Consider the following 18,312-nt stretch of genomic DNA (forward strand, 5'->3'; position numbering starts at 1 on the left):
CGACATTGCTTGTTGGATCACTTGCAGATCTTGAGGTATTGTTGGGCTTGTGTCAAGTAATGGTACTTTGGCGTTGCATGTCCTTCTAGTATGTGTCTGAGTTGTTCTAAAGTGTCATCCTTCCTTGCTATAGCAGACTTATCCTTGAACGCATACTTTCTCTTTCCTTCTAGGAGATTGATATTGAATCTGTTGTATTTGTCTAATTTCAGATCTCCAATATCTGAAATTTCATCCTGTGATATCCCTATGAGTCCTTTTTCCAACCCCATAGATCTAATTGAGATTGGATTCTTCAAGAAAGAGTTATGCCAAATCTCCCACGATGACCTGATTATAGAATGGTTCCATAGAATGAACTTGTATGAAGTGCCATGTGTCCCCATTTTGACCTTGGGCAATGAAAATGATACCCAAGAAATTACAATCCATTTTGTTTCTTTAACTATTTACGAAATTTTAATCCAATTCTTAGGGAAAATGTTATGACGATTTTCACGAGGTCACCTATTTGACATGGAATTTGGGAGCTTGAAAAAACCCTAACTTCCTCAGATCATATCGCCAAAAATATAGAGAACCAAGCTCTGAAATTAAGTCACAAGGTTCATAAAGAGTTATTCTCAAATGGGTTTTAATGTGAGAATCTGAATATTCATAGAAAAAATGTTATAACTAAACTTCCATGATGGCCTCTTTGAAGCAGTGAAATCCTAGAATCCAAGGTTGTAAACTTGCTTCAAAACAGGCCTTTAAACTTGATCATAATTTTGTTTCATAACCAAACCTCAATGAAACCTTAAACTCCCTGCAACAGATCCTACATTAGAAGCTCATGAGGGTTGGAAAATTACAGAGGTCTTCTCACAAGATAGTTTGTTGAAAAGTGCTTCCTAGAGGACAATATGAGGGTCACTATTTATAGAAATGTCTTGAGTTGAGAGGGTCCTCAACGAGTGAATGTTAGAGGGATTTTAGGACCATAAAAATATATTAATTATTGACTATTCAATGACCACAACCAATGATGAGTGCCATGCCATAACCCCATGGGGTTTTAACCTACTAACTGGGATTACTAACGTTAAACACGAATAACTCTCAAATCGTGAAGAACTACATGGGGTGTCATATACCAACGGAAACATCTCGATGAGTAGAATACATATAGAAGATCGTTGACTCAAAATAGCTTGGGTTCAAGTAAAAATTCCCATGCAAGATCAGGGTAGCTACTAATGCTGCTTGGGTTGACATCAATGACAACCACTGATCAACAATCTCCCCCTTTGGCATTGGTGGAAACATAAGTACTCCCCCTGTGACTATGAAACCTCTTCCTATTGCCTTCTCTACTACTTTTTCATCGATGGAAAAGGGGAACTCCCCCTCACAAACTATCATTCCGTAGGACTTTACACACCTCCACTCTCCCTTTCTACTGAGTTAGATAGAGAAAGAGTCTAATGGGAACTTGGGATAATCCAAATATTTTGGCAAAGATACTCAAATGCTTCAAGAGGTAATGGTTTGGTAAATATTTAAGTAATTTGTTCGTTTGTGCCAACATATTCAAGCTTGATATTCTTTTCGGCAACCTGCTGTCTAACGAAATGATATATGATTGGAATGTGCTTTGTTTTGGAATGAATCACATGATTCTTGGAGATACTAATGACACTCTTGTTATCGCAGAAGATGGGAATAGGATCATCAAACTTGACTTGAAGATATGGCAAATTTTGCTTCATCTAGAGAACTTGAGCACAAGAAGATGCTGCTGAGATATATTCTGCTTCCATTGTGGATAACGAGATTGAAGACTGCTATTTAATTAACCATGAAACAAGGAAACCACCAAGAGAGAATGTTGCTCCATTGGTACTCTTTCGATCAGCCACACTTCCTCCCCAATATGCATCTATATAAGCTGGAATAACTATATCATTTCCTTTGGGATACCATAAACCATATTTTGTTGTGCCCTTAAGATATTGAAGAATTCTTTTGATGTTAATAATATGATATTCTTTTGGTGCTGGTTGGAATCTTCCTACTTGTCCAACTGCCTGTATTATGTTTGTCTAAGAACCTGTCACATATATAAGACTAGCAATCATAGATCTATACAACCTCTATTCCACATCCTTTGACAAATCTTCTAGACTTAACTTGCAATCTATTACCATTGGGGTAAGCACGAGCTTGCAATATTCCATCTTGAATTTATTAAGAATTTCCTTGATGTAATTGGCTTGATATATAAATATTCCTTTATCCTGCTGAGATATATGAAGCCCTAAAATGTATGTCAGCTCTCTAAGTAGAGACATTTCAAACTCAATTTTCATATTTGTGCCAAATTTTTTACTTAATCTGACATCATTTCTTCCGAAAAATTATGTCATCCACATATACCTCGATAATTGTTAGGTTATCTTGATCCACTTTCACATAGAGATTGTTGTCAATGCTTCCTTTCTTGAATCCTTGTTGATGTATATATCCATCAAGATGAACACACCAAGCTCTAGGAGATTTTTTGAGACCATACAGTGCCTTGTTTAATCTGCATATGTAGTCTTCCTTGTCAGAGAGTAGAAAACCTTCGGGTTGTTCAATGTAAACTTCTTCTTCCAATTCACCATTTAGAAAGGCTGACTTAACATCCATTTGGTACACCTTGATTTTTCTTGAGCATGCATATGTGAGAAACATCTCGATAACTTCCATTCTCGAAACAAGAGAAAATGTTTCTTCAAAATCAATTCCTTCTACTTGTGAATATCCTTTGCAAACTAATATTTCCTTATTCCTGGTAACCTATCCATCCTCATTCATTTCTTTTCTGAAGACCCATTCAGTTTCAATAACATTTTTACCCTTTGGTCGTGTAACCAATTCCCAAGTGTCGTTCTTCTCAATTTGATCCAGTTCTTCATTCAGAGCTACTACCCAATGTTGATCTTGACTAGCTTCCTCAAAATTTGCTAGGCTCAAAATTTTCTAAAATAACAAGGTGGGCTTGCTTTGATGAATGAAGTTGTCGACTTCTTCTTCTTCTATCTCCTTCATTTATGTTGCTGATGATTTGATTTGATGGATGATTCTTTTGACAACATTCCTTTAAAACTTTTGGAGAAGTTTCTTGTACATCCTACTGATCATTTATGACTTCCTCTCAGATGAGTGTTGTTTCCTTTTTTGATTGGTCTTGTTCTAGAGATTCTTCTTTATCCTTCACAGATTCTACCTCATGACCCTTAGAGACAATCTCATTGCTATCCCTTAGAACACAGTCTTCGTCAAACGTAACATTTATGATTTCAAATATTTGTTTTCACCTCATATTGTAGCATATATAAGCCTTTGTTTTGCTTGAATAACCATCAAAAATACCTTCGTCAACTCAGGAATCAAAATTAAACAATTTTTGGTTTTCTCTTATGATGTGGCATTTACTTCCAATTTTTTTTGAATTAGTTAACATTAATCGGTCTTCCCTTCCATAGTTTGTATGGAGTCATGTTACAATTTTTCATGAGCAGACCTCGGTTTATAATGAATACGGTTGTATCAATTGCTTGAACCCAGAATTTATAATCCAATTTTGAGAAATTTAACATTGTTCTAGCCATTTCCTATACGGATATATTTTTTCTTTTAGCAACCCCATTCTGGTGTGGTGTTTTGGCTGTTGAAAATTCCCTTTTTATTCCACTTTCTTCATAGTATTGTTCAAATGATTTGGATGTGAATTATTCACCATTATCTGACCTCAAACATTTGATCTTTAAATCGGTTTCATTTTCGACCAATTCCTTTTAGATTTTCAAACATTCGAATGCCTCAGATTTTTTCTTTAAGAAACTGATAGCTATCATTCTTGTGTAATCTTCTATCATTAGCATAAAGTATAATTCATCATCTAAACCTTTTGTTCTCATAGGACCACATATATTAGTATGTATTAATTCCAATGGACGTGACACAAAGAGTTCCTTTGTCTTGAACTCAACTATTGTTTGTTTGACGTGCCGATAGGATTCATATATCGTATTGGTAGGTTTTGAAATTTTAGGCACTTCTCTTACTACACTTTTGTTGATCCTCACCAAATTGTCGAAATTCATATGTCCCATTCAGTTATGCCATAACCAACTTTCATCTTATTTTTCAAAAAATCACCCTTTAGGTGTTTCATCCAAAATGTATATGTCATTTGGAGTTCTACTTGTTGTAGCCACAATTTTTCCAAATCTCCCTTTCCCGATTTCACATTTTGTAGAGTTGAATAGTATTGTGTGTCCTTGATCGCACATTTGTCCAACACTGAGCAAATTGTGATTCATATTTTCATCCAACAACACATCCTTCACTAACGCATCCTTTCTTCCAAGTGTGACTATACCTACTCCTATGATGTTTGAAGATGCATCATTTCCAAAAGACATTGTTCCATCCTTCTTTTCCTTCAAGGATATGAACTTATTTTTATCTCCGGTCATTTGTGTTGAGCAACCACTGTCAACATACCAAATGTGTATGTTTCTTTGACCGTTGAGAGGGAGAGAACATTTTTCAGTCTTCGTTTTCCATACTTGTTCATTCTGATTTTGTGAGAATTCCTTTGAAGAGTTTCCAAGTTTGCAATCTTTAGCCAGATGTCCAAAATTTTTACATTTGTAACATTCGACATCAACTCCCAATTGATAAAATATATGGATATTCTATTGAGTTCTGGAATATCCATTTCTGAAAGATCTCTTGGAACTATATTCATTCCAAACATACATGTGACATTCTACAACTATATGTCCAAACCTTCCACATGAATAGCAATGACCATAAAAGGTAGTTTAATACCTTGGAGGAAATATTCTTCGAGGAATTGTTTTCCATGGTTCTTCCTGCGAGTCTTGATCTCTTGATTTAGTTCACAGATCTACGTGCTTGGTATATTTTGCATATCCATCTTCTTTTGTTGTCATAGAAGGACTTTATTCCTTTTCGGATTTTTCCTTGTAACAAAGACCACTCTTCTCACTGCATGATAGCTGATCGTTGATGAGTTCTTCCAATGCCTTTGAGTTTTTGGCGTACTTTTGAAGAGTTTTTCCATTTTTTACTTCGTTTCATAGAGAGAATATTTTATCTTCGAATTCCTCTCTTTCCTTGTTGCTTTCCTTTAATTCTTTCCTAAACGATTCTTCAATTTGTTTGTATTATTCAACCTTGATTTTAAAATTTAGGACCTATTCCCTTTCTGTCTTTAATTCTCCTTCAAGAATATTGATGTGATTCTTCTCGGACATGAGATCTTTGATAACCCTAATCACTTCATTTTAAAATTCAACCACAGTGATATGTTCTTCTTAGACTCATTCTTCGTCGGATGCCTCTTACATATTGTGCTTGCCCATAAGAAAAACTCTTCCATTGATTTCTTCTTTGTTATCACTATCTTCATCGGATGAGGAGCTATCTTCTTTGGAAAAAAAAACTTTTCTTAAACCATTTCTTCTTGCCTTGATTGTTGAATTTCCTAAGGCCTTTCTTTCCTTTCATAACAACCTCAATTTTGTGAGGGAACTTGGATGAAAAATGCCCAAACTCACCACAATAAAAACATATCAATGTAAGTTTACCTTTGAAGTTTCCCATACCTGTTCTCATCTTTCGTGTGAAGTAGGAAAATTCTTTATCTGAAAATTCTTCTTTATCTTCTTCCTTTTCTTCATCTTTACAACTGTAAGTTTTGGATTTTTGAGTCTTCTTGTCCTTACTAGTATTCTTGGATGTGGAAAATGTTGCTTCTAAGTGATATGTGTCACCATATTCTTCAATTCTCATTTCATATGCTGTAAGAATTCCATGCAATTTGTTTATGCTAAGATTGGTCAGATCCAATCTATCTTCCAAGACGGATACCTTTGGGTTGAATCTTGTTGGCAAGGTTTTGAGGATCTTTTGGACAAGAATTTTTGTGTCGACAAATTCTCTAAAACCTTGCAATATATTTGTTGTTTCATCAAAAATCTGAAAGTATGCAACAATATTTTCATCTTCCTTCATTTTGAGTTGCTCAAATTTTGCCCTGTAAATTTTAAGTTTTGCTTCTTTCACCTTTGAGTCAGCTGCATATATATTTTCAAGCTTTCCCTATACCTCTTTTGCAGTTTTGTAATTCAATACTTTAAGATAAACATATTTGATAAGCCCACTAATAATAACATCTTTAGCATTTGCATCATATACCATATTTTTCTTACCTTTTTCATCTTGGGTCGATGTGAAGCCTCTGTCAACAATTTCTCATACTGCTTATCCTTGCGCTAACAAATGAACCTGCATTCTTCCACTTCAAAGTGCATAGTTATTTCCATTGAAAAAAGGAACTATATTCTTAGTATACTCCATGATCTCCTTCCAGTTATTAGACTATTATTGAAGGAACTAAGCTCTAATTCCAATTGTTCGAAATACTGAGGGGGGTTGAATCAATATTCTTTATAAATTAGCACTTCTAAACATTTTTAGAGCATTAGTTAATCTTAAATTGTTATTGATGTTTATCCAGGAACAACAGTAGACAATAAAACACAATAGGAACAAGAATTTTAGATCAAAAACCACCGAACGCTTTTCTAATAAATTCTTTTAATCTTTAGCCCCAACATAAATGAAAGTTACAAATTCCTAGAATTCTAGAAAAGAATTCTTCTGTAGCTCCCATTTGAAGGATGCTGCAATGCCCTAGTTTCTTTAGTAGTCAACTGAATGGATGCCCCAATATCCTAAATCAACCTACCACCCTCAAGTGTTCACAAGCTCCAACCTGTAGGTGACTTCATGCACCAACCTAGCACCTCCTTGCCACCCTATAATGATAATAAGTGAGACAAGAGTGTGGAATCCTATATCAGGGACAATGATCCATGATACAATATGATTTACAATCATTTTTTTTGTACTTGACCAAACACCCAATCACACTATGACCTGCAACCCAACCATGACATCATCCCAACAATGACTACTATACCTCCAAAAATTGCCTCTTCAACTCTAGGTAGATTGACTCTTTTACAATGATGAATCTTTCAATGATGACTCTTTTACGAATTTACAATGATGACTCTTTTACAACACTGGCTTTTTAACAAGACTTGACACTTGACTCGAGATTGTTTCTTGGATCACTAACAGCTACTGAGGTACTATTGTGCTTGCTTCAAGTAATGGTACTTTGGCATTTCATGTCCTTCTAGTATGTGTCAGAGTTGTTCTAAAGTAGAATCCTTCCTTGTTGTAGCAGACTTACCCTTGACTGTTGACGTGCGGTCCTTACTACAGTGATCCTTGAATGCATATGTTTTTTTTCCTTCTAGGAGATCGATATTCAATCTGTTGTATCTATGTCGTTTCAGAAAGGTCTAAAATATTATCCTATGGTATCCCTATCAGTCCTCTTTCCAACCCCATAGGTCTGATCAATATTGGTTTCTTCAAGAAAGAGGTATGCCCAATCTCCAACCATGACCTAATTATAGACTGGTTTAGTAGAGCAAATTTGTATGAAGTGTCGCGTGTCATTTTTTTGACCTTAGGCCCTAAAAATGATACCCAAAAAAAATAAAATTGTCCTCATTTTGTAACTATTTACGAAATTTAAATCCAATTCTCAGAGGGAAAGTTATGATGCTTTACCTGAGGTCACCTGTTTGACATGGAATTCGGGAGCATGCAAAAACCCTAAATTCCTTAGATCTTATCTCCAAAAATATAGTGAACCAAGATTTGTAATTTGGTCACATGGTTCATCAATATTTCAGCCCAAATGGGTTTGCATTTTAGCTTCTTAAGATTCATATAAAAAAAGTTATATCCAAAATTACACGATGGCCTGTTTGAAGCAGAGAAATCCTAGAATCCAAGGTTCTAAACTTGCTTCAAAGTACAACTTCAAACTTGATCATAATTTTATACCCTAACGAGACCTCAACGAATCCTTAAAATCCTTGCAAGAGATCCTGTGTTGGAAGCTCATGAGGGCCGAAAAATTATAGAGGTATTCTAAGAAGATAGTTTGTTGGAAAGTGCTTGCTAGAGGAGGATATCAGGGTCACTATTTATAGAAATGTCTTGAGTTGAGAGGGTGCTAAACAAGTGAACATTGGAGGGATTTTAGGAGAATAAAAACTTATTAATTATTGACTATTCAATGACCACAAATAGTAATGAGTTCCATGTGTTACACAGTATTTTTTCACGCCTCCTACACTTCCTTGTGTCATATACCTAAGTACCCGAAACTTCACAATCATGTAGTGCACCCATCCTGATATGTAGCTTAGATCCTCCCTAAAACACTGATGAAAAATTCCTTGAGCCTTCCCTGCAGAAAAGGGGCTCTAAAACCCTAATTTTAGCATCATCGTGACCTTCACACAAGAAACCCATGCTGATCACAAGTTGCATTATGCTAGCCTCGCGATGCCAACACATTTTTGGCTTGGATACCCATGATGATCTCTAAAAGGAAATTTTTCCCAAAGGGGTCAAGAAGCTTCATGATATAGAGGCTTCCAGAATGACGAGCTGGTGGTTGTTCGACGTGGATGAGGTTGAGTTCTCTGAACTTGGCCCTTTGGTCTTATCCCTATGAGCTACCTCCTTGAAATGAGGGCCTTCTCCTATCTTTGGAGAAATCCTAAATCCCTTTCCCTGCTTATATATTCACCTTTTCCCATTCCCAAATGGTTGTTCTCTGAGTATTTTCACCCTTATGCAGAGATTGTGCCTACATGCTACTCATTTGGCTTGGAGAAGGATTGCTTGGAGAGCTTGAGCTTGGACTTGGAAATTCACTCAAGCAGTGCTTATTGAAATCAAGGCTTGGTTGTATGCTTCCTCAATTATTCTATTAATATATACAATTGTTGGATCACTTTCCATAAAATTGTGTGTTAATGCATCATTTATCTTAACGCTCCTTGATTTTTTAAGTGTATTACTTTCGATTATGCTATTTGTATTCATATGCTTTGTTGTGTCTTTGATCTCTAGTGTAGGCATTCGAACATTGTGAGTGGTAGGACTGATCCCAATGTGCAAGTGGTTTGAAGTCTTCAACAAAGGAGGAAATTATAGCATCAGAACGTGCTTGGCCATCATTCTCTTCTCCCATTTCGATTGTAATTTATGAAAGTGTCTTGTAGATTGTCACATAGGTTTCTAGTCCCACTCATTGGGCTAGACGGGTGATCTCTGCCTGCAGAGAGGATTTACCTAGACAACAGAATCATGAATCCACTGGGGAAGCTATAACCCTTTCCATCCATTCCTTCAATCAGATTCTCTGATGAGTTTGACCAACCATCATTTTATTGGCTTCTTTACATCACTATAGTTATTTGTAATCACTAGTTCTTGTTTGAGGACATTTAGATTGTTCTAATCTTGAAGATTTTTTATTTTCCCCTATTTTTCTCGCCCATCATGTGTTCTGCTTCAACAGTCGCGCTTTCGTCGTTGATTTTTTAACTACATTCATACTGATATCCCTTACATCACTCTTTTGCCTATAACAGTCACGCTGATCCCAGAGGATAGAAAAAAATTAGGGTTTCTTCTTTTTTCAGTGTTTTTGGCCTCTGGTAGTGATTTTCCAATTTGTCTACAATATATTTGTCTTGATTCTCATGCTTATATAATTGCAATTATCTCTTGACGTTGTTAATATGTGTTTGAAGCTTGATTTCCTTCTAGGGTTTCTAGTCTTTCTAGGTCACCTGCTACTCATTTCTTGGTCTTCTTCTCTAAGATTGATTGCTTCTATTCAGGAGTCTTTCTGCAATCAGGACATCCTTTTCAAGTTGTTTTTGGTTCATTGATGTGAAGTTGTTTTCATTAGTGTCTAGTCATATTGATACTTTGAAGATTACTTTTATTCCATTATCAAGCATAGATTACAATTGTTTGCTTTGGTAGAATTTAAAGAGAGTACTTGTTTTCATTCTTTGTTTCAAAAAGAAAAGTGAAAGATTTATTCATTTAAGTATCTTTTGGAACACTTTTGCATTTGAAACCATAAAGTGAAAGAGATTTTCATTTTTATTGTGTTAGATTGTATCTTTTTCTTTTCTCATTGCATTAGTTTGCATTGTTGGATCAAAGTGAAAGGAAATGATTTAGTGCATCTTAGCGAAAGGAAAGTGATTTTCGTTTCTCATAGGATTGCATTTTGGCATTGCATTTGTTAGTGAAATGAAAGAATATATTTCGTTTACATTTTGCATTGGAAGATAAAGTGTGGTGTTTTGATGCATTATTTGGTTGTCTCTCTTCCTTCAGTAGTATAGCCTTCATCGAATGAAAATATTTCTTTTTTATCATTTAGTTGCATTGTAGGAATTCAGGTGACATCATTCAACCATCAAATTGAAACTTATTCCAATATAAACTTGAAATTTACATCAGTTAACCTAAGGAACATTTGTCACCTAACGCAAATATCTAGATATCTAGGATAGAGATGTGTTCCAGTGTATTTAAACATAGCAGCTATCGTTAATTGCCTGCAGTGTATCCCGATGGTGAAATCATGTCCCAGTATGGAAGTACATAGAAATTTCTCTAGTACTTTTGGGTATATCGGAGGCACTTCAGTATGACAAGTATATAAGGATATTCTCATCGAATAGTTCTACATTAGACACCACAAAAATGGACTTGTGCTCCCCGTGCTGTCGAGTATACATTGGGAGACCCCACTAGGGTTCTATCATTTAGCCACAGGTAACCGAGTCAGCCATCTTGTAGACATGATACACAGAACACAACATTCAAGTAGATCAGTCATCGTACATCAAGTCCTTGGTTTTGGCTAAGGTGTATATAATGGTTGATGGATACTTGGTAAAACCTCTTGCCTAACATTATCATTTTTTATTATTTGTTTTTTCGTGTCATAAAATTAACTGCCAATGATAACATGTCAAACACATGTGGTTTTTTCTTGGCCACATATTGAGTGAATTCCTTGTAAATTTTAATTTTAATCAGCCCTCAACGAATCATCTCTTCTTCTTCTGCTCTTGAGAGAAATCCACCATGGATGAACCATTAAGTTCACCTCAAAGTTCCCCTTCGTTGTTTGATACTGAAGGGTCTTCACAAGGAGGTCATCCTGAACTCCCACTGTCACTTGAAGCTCAAGGCTTTGAACTTGGAATTATTCCAAGTATCCAACCCCTTGCTTCTCGTCTAGCACCTCGAGTTTCATTGTCACCTCAGGAATCTGATCCAGAAACCCTTGAAAGTCCACAGAGGTTTGTCTTATACCCTCCGAATCTATTATTTGATTCAATTTTTATATCTCCTCAACTCCGTTATAGTCCATATGATCAACCCGGTGTTCCTTTGGAGTTATCTCCTCATCCATCTCAGATTCCTCCTCGCTAGTTGTTTCCACCTTTGGCTTCAAAAGGTGAGATTCCAACCTCTCCTCAAGGTCCTCTGGATGTCTCTACTACACACAATCCTAATGTTGATGATGAGTCTGAATATCACTTTCCTTGGGAAGGCTTTCCTTATGTAGGAAGAGTTCCATCTCAACCAAATCCTAGAAACAGTGGGCCTATGCTTCCACTTGATTATACAACCTTGGATCAATTAGTTTCAGGAACTCCTAGTGCTTCCTCTTTATACCAAAATCCTATTTGGTCATCAAATGCTATGCCTACTTCTAGTTCGTTTATTCATAATGTGACCTCTCAAATACTTGTACAAATTTTCATTACTTCAGTTCGGATCCAACCAATGATTCTATCACAGCCATTACTGTCATTTCAACCTTTTATTATGGTGCAACCGACTGTTTCGGTTCATGCGTTTGTAAGTTTCTCAGCCCCTCCTTCAAGTGGAAAAAATGTAGGACCACCTTATTCTCGGCCTAGGGAGAAAAATCCAATCTGACCATATCTTGTAATGAAATGGATGGAATTACCACTCCTCAAACTATCAAGATAGAAGGACATATCAAGAAGAAAAATGTTAAAGAAGTGAAAGGTTACATAGAGCATCAAGAAATGAATCCAACCATATCTTGTAATGCACTGGAATAAATTACCACTCAAACTCTAAATATAGAAGGACAGATCAAGAAGAAAAATATTCAAGCTGTGAAATATCACATCGAGCATCAACAACAAGTTCTCCAACTTTTAAATGATAACACCACTTTGGTGTAGAATCGAATGAAACAACAGGCATATCAACATCGCAATGAAAGAAGTTTTGATGTAGGTGATTGGGTATTTTTATGGTTACATACATACAAACATATGTCCCTCAAGAAAGCTATTTATGAGAATGAAATGTTGGCAATACCACATGCACTTAAGAAATGGCGACCTTACCTAATGGGAAGACACTTCAAGGTAAAAACAGATCATGATAGTATTAAATACTTTTTAGAACAAAAATTATGCTTTGAAGAGCAACAAAAATGGGTGACAAAGATGTTGGATTATGACTTTGAAATCATCTACAAAAAATGGAAGCAAAATGTTGTGGCAGATGCACTCTCAAGAAAGAATGAGGAAGTGGAATGTTAGGTCCCTATAATACTAATGATTGCCCCATTATTATTGTAGTTGTATCCCTTATTAATATTTTTGTTCCCCTATTGTTCCCATATTGTTATTACTATGCCCCATAGAATCCCTCTATTGTTATTTTTGTGGCTTTATATTATTATTGTTAGGTCGGTTGGGTTATATTGTGACTCCTTAGACACCTATATATAGAAAGGAGGTTTTGTCATTTGAATCATCCAAGAATTGTTCATTTATGTAATGTAAAGGAGGTTTTCCCCTTGGAGAGGCTGAATGCTAAGGCGTTGATCTATCTTTTCTATCTTTTTGTGAGCTGGTTTCATAACATTTGATATCAGAGCATTGGATTTTAGGGTTTCGCTGCTCCAAAAAAGTCATCGTGGAATTTTCGCTATAACGTTTTTTCTGCGATGTTTCAAAAGATAAAAAAAAACCCATTTGAGAAGACATCATGCTAAACCTTGGGTCCGAATTTTAGAGCTTTTAGCGCTATATTTATGGAGATATGATCTGAGGAAGTTGATCTTTTTGCAGACTACTGAATTAAATTCCAAACAAGTGACCTGGGGAAAATCATCATAACTTTCTATCTGAGCATCGGATTAAAATTTCGTAAGAAGGTACAGAAAGAGGACGGACTCTAGTTTCTTGCATATATTTTTCAAAGCCAAAGGTTGAAACAGTGGCTCGTGGCATGTCGTACAAGTTTTCTCTACTGAACTAATCTATAATCAGGTCACTGTGGGAGATTTGGCATAACTCTTCCCTGGAGAATCCAATTTGGATAAGACTGGTGGCATTAGAAAGAGAATGTATAGGGCTACCGTATATCACAATTTCAAAACTGGATGATTCAAAATTACAGAGATACATCAGATTCAATATCTAGCTCCTACAAAATGAAAAAAGGTGTGTATTTTTTTTCAAATTTTTTAATAAGCTTGGTTTGAAAAATTAGTTTGAAGGAATTGAAAGGGCATAGTAAAGCATTATTATCGGTAATTGATGCCCGAGGAAAGAAAATACAAACACGTAGTAAGCAACCTAAAATCTCTAGCATGACTCATGAAGAAGAGGAAGAAATGCAACATGATATATCAAAATTACGAGACTAGGTGCAACAAGTGTCACTTGCACAAAAAGCAACAGAATCTAAGATGGATGGTTTAAAGAAAGATGTAGAAGCTAAGATGGATGGTTTAAAGAAAGGCGTAGAAGCTGAGATGGATTTTTTAAAGAAAGGTGTAGAAACTAAGATCAATGATGAGGAAACTAAGATGGATGACCTGAAGACAAGCATGGAGGATTTGAAGACATGCACGGAAGATTTGAAGATAAAAATGAAGACAGATTTAACAAAGTTTCTACAAGAAATGCTTACTAATGGTGAAAGGGTAGTAAAGGAAACTCATAATGAGAACAAAATAAATGTTAATCATGATTTCATAGACTCTAATGTTGGATCCAAGACCCACCATATTCCCAAAATCGATATGAGGAAGTTTGATGGCAAGGATCCCGCAACATGGATATTACAGATGGAGCAATTTTTCGATCTCAATAATGTGCAAAACACACAAAAGGTACACATTGCAACTTTATATTTGCAAGAAAATCAGTTTGTATGGTATCAATGGCTTTGCTCTCGTAAAAAAATTATCACTTTGGCAATTTTTACGGAAGAATTGACAGCACATTATGAGGATACAAAAAGAAACACTTTTTTTAGCTAATTGATAAATCTCAAACAAAAGGGTTCAATAATGGAGCACATTGAGGAGTTCCAAAAAATGAACATAAGGGTAAAAAACATTCCAGAGGAGCATAGGATTGATGTGTTCATAGGGACTTTAAAGGATAATATCCAAAATGATGTTCACCTTTGGGAACTTGATTCATTAGAGAAGGCATTCAGGTTAGCAAGAAAAATGGAAAGCAAAATTATGGCAACCAGGAAGCATACCACTCACAACTATAAAGATGGAAGTGTTGTTGCCCCTAGTCTTCCACAACCTATAAGGTTGACACCACAACAATTGGAAGAAAAAAGAGCAAAAGGGCTTTGTTACAGTTGTGATAGCAAATACACTAAAGGTCATAAGCGTGCTGAGAAGAAACTATTCTACATAGATTGTGAAGAGGAAGAAGAGAAAGAGCAAGAAAGGTTAAAAGAAGAGGATATACTCCAGGAACAAATCCTAGATAAAGAAGAAATGAATCTGACCATATCTTGTAATGCATTGGCTGGAATTACCACTCCTCAAACCACCAAGATAGAAGGACAAATCAAGAAGAAAAAGGTAATAGTGTTGATTGATTCACGAAGTACCCACAATTTTATTCATTGTAAGGTAGCAAAAGAATTGAATTGCTTCCTATATCCAGTACTAGAGTGTCAAGTGATGATTGCAAATGGAGGAACCATAAATTGCTCTGGAAAGTGCCATAATATCAAGCTATCCATGGGAGAATATGTATTAACTAGCCCAATGCTTTCCATTACAATGGGAGGTGCTGATATTGTACTAGGAGTCCAATGGCTACAATCCTTGGGTACAATAACTTTTAATTTTCAAGAACTTTTCATGAAATTTTCTGTAGAAGGAAAGGAAGTTGAATTAAGGGGTATTGTAGGGAAACCAGGAAAGATAATCAGCTCTAACGGTATGACAAAGCTTCTAAAAAAGGAACAAAGAGGTGTAATTTCACAATTATGTTCGCTAGATGTTTCCACATCAGAATCATCTATTTCTCCAGATCTCCAAAAAGTCTTGGATAATCATTCCAAAGTATTTGAGACTCCCAAAGGTCTCCCACCTATTCGGGATCATGATCATGCTATTCATCTGATTCCAGGAAGTGTTCCTCCAAACATCAGGCCGTACAGATATCCCTATGCCCAAAAGAGTGAAATTGAACGTATGGTTGCAGAAATGCTAAAGGTTGGTATAATTCAACCTAGTCAAAGTTCTTTCTCTACTCCAATAGTATTGGTGGACAAGAAGGATGGATCATGGCGCATGTGTCCAGATTATAGAGAGCTTAACAAGCTCACTATTAAAGATAAGTTTCCCATTCCTGTCATTGATGAATTACTGGATGAATTGCGTGGATCAATTTACTTCACCAAGTTGGATCTTCATTCAGAATATCATCAAATTAGAATGAAGACTGAAGACATTACGAAAACATCATTTAGAAGTCATGAGGGTCATTATGAATTTTTGGTCATGCCTTTTGGCCTTACCAATGCACCTTATACATTTCAAGGTTTGATGAATTCCACTTTCAAACCCTTCCTTAGAAAATTTGTGTTAGTATTTTTTGATGATATACTAATCTACAGCAAGTCTTGGAAGGATCATGTTGAACATGTTGACAAGGTGCTACAACTATTGTAGGAGAAACAATTATATGCAAAAAGATCCAAATGTTTCTTTGGAGTACAAGAGGTGGAATATTTGGGTCATATTGTATCTCATGGAGTTAAGGTAGACCCTAGCAAAATTAAAGCCATTAAGGAATGGAAAATCCCCACATCCATAAAGCATCTGCAAGGATTTCACGGGTTGACAGGTTGTTATCGCAGGTTTGTGAAGAATTATGGGAGAATAGCAGCACCTTTAACAACATTATTGAAGAAAGATGCATTTTCATGGACTCCAGAAGCAACAAAGGTCTTCAAACATCTTAAAGAAGCAATGTGCCAAGCACCGGTCTTAGCTACACCAGACTTCACAAAAACCTTTATTGTGGAATGTGATGCTTCAGGAAATGGAATTGATGCTATTTTAATGCAAGATGAAAGACCCATTGCTTTTGAAAGTCATCCAATCAAGGGAAAGTTTTTACACAAAGATATTTATGAGAAGGAAATGTTGGCAATACTACATGCACTTAAGAAATGGCGACCCTACCTAATAGGGAGACACTTCAAGGTAAAAACAGATCACGATAGCCTTAAATACTTTTTAGAACAAAGATTATCCTTTGAAGAGTAGCAGAAGTGGGTCACAAAGATGTTGGGTTATGACTTTGAAATCATCTACAAAAAAGGGAAGCAAAATGTGGTGGTAGATGCACTCTCAAGAAACGATGAGGATGTGGAAGCATTGTTGTGCGCCATTTCTATTATCCAACCAGATTGGATAAATGAAGCAAGGGAGGAATGGAAGAATGATGAAGAAGTGTGGGCACTTATTCGAAAGTTACAACAAGATTCCAATACATCTGACACATTTAGCTTGCAAAATGATTCGTTATGGTACAAAGATCACTTATATCTCTGTAAGAATTCCCGACTCAAACAAAAGATTCTTATGGAATTGCACACTTCTCCCTTAGGAGGGAACTCAGGATTTTTAAAAACTTACCACAGGGTTAAGAAGGAATTTTTTTTGGATGGCCTTAAATCGGATATTCAAAAGTTTGTGGCAGAATGTTTGGTTTGCCAACAAAATAAAGTTGAAACAATTAAGACCCCGGGTCTATTACATCCTTTATCCATTCCAAGCCAACGTTGGGAGGAGGTCTCGATGGATTTTATCACAGGTTTACCCAAGTATGAGGGAAAGAGTGTCATCATGGTGGTAGTTGATAGACTGACCAAGTATGCACACTTTTGTGCATTATCACATCCATTTAAAGCCAGTACAGTTTCTACTGCATTTATGGAAACAATTCAAAAGCTACATGGAAATCCAAAGATTATTGTAAGTGACAGAGATCCCATTTTCACTGGAAATTTTTGGATAGAATTATTTTCTTGTCTTGGTACTCAGTTAGCTCATAGCTCATCTTATCATCCTCAATCTGATGGGCAAACTGAGATAGTAAACAAATGTTCGAAGTATATCTTCGTTGCTTTGTATCTGATAAACAGACATAATGGGTCAAATGGTTGCCTCTGGTTGAATGGTGGTATAACACTTCCTTCCATACAGCGACAAAAATGACCCCATTTATGGCACTTTATGGATATCAGCCACCATCCATCACATCATATTTAAGAGAAAATTCTAAGGTTCAAGCAGTGGAACATCACATCCAACATCAACAACAAGTTTTCCAACTCTTAAAAGATAACCTCGTGTTGGCACAAAATAGAATGAAACAACAGGTAGATCAGCATCGCAGTGAAAGAAGTTTTGATGTAAGTGATTGGGTATTCCTACGGCTACAACCATATAACAAAATGTCCCTCAAGCAAGCTAAGAAGGATAATAAGTTATCACCAAAGTATTATGGTCCGTAGAAGGTTTTGCAAAAGATTGGTACTAGGCATACAAATTGGAGCTTCCTGTAGCTTCTCGAGTGCATCCAGTTTTCCATCTTTCACGTTTAAAGAAGGTTATAGGTGACAATATCCCAGTTCAAAAAATATTGCCAGAACTTGACGAGGAAGGAAAAATTATATTGGAACCGGAAGCAGTCTCTGAAACAAGAACTCGACAGCTACGAAATCGATCAATTTCGGAGTATCTCATCAAGTGGAAGAACTTATCCACTGAAGATTCTGCATGGGAGGATGAGATTTTTTTACAGAAGCATCCAGAACTAGGAGAGGGGCATGTTAGGTCCCTATAATACTAGTGATTGCCCCATTACTATTGTAGTTGTATCCCTTATTAATATTGTTGTGCCCCTATTGTCCCCATATTGTTATTACTGTGCCCCATAGAATCCCTCTATT

Source organism: Pinus tabuliformis, chromosome 8 (assembly GCF_031772625.1).
Source record: "Pinus tabuliformis cultivar Carrire ecotype Pingquan chromosome 8, CPIR1, whole genome shotgun sequence".
NCBI lineage: Eukaryota > Viridiplantae > Streptophyta > Pinopsida > Pinales > Pinaceae > Pinus > Pinus tabuliformis.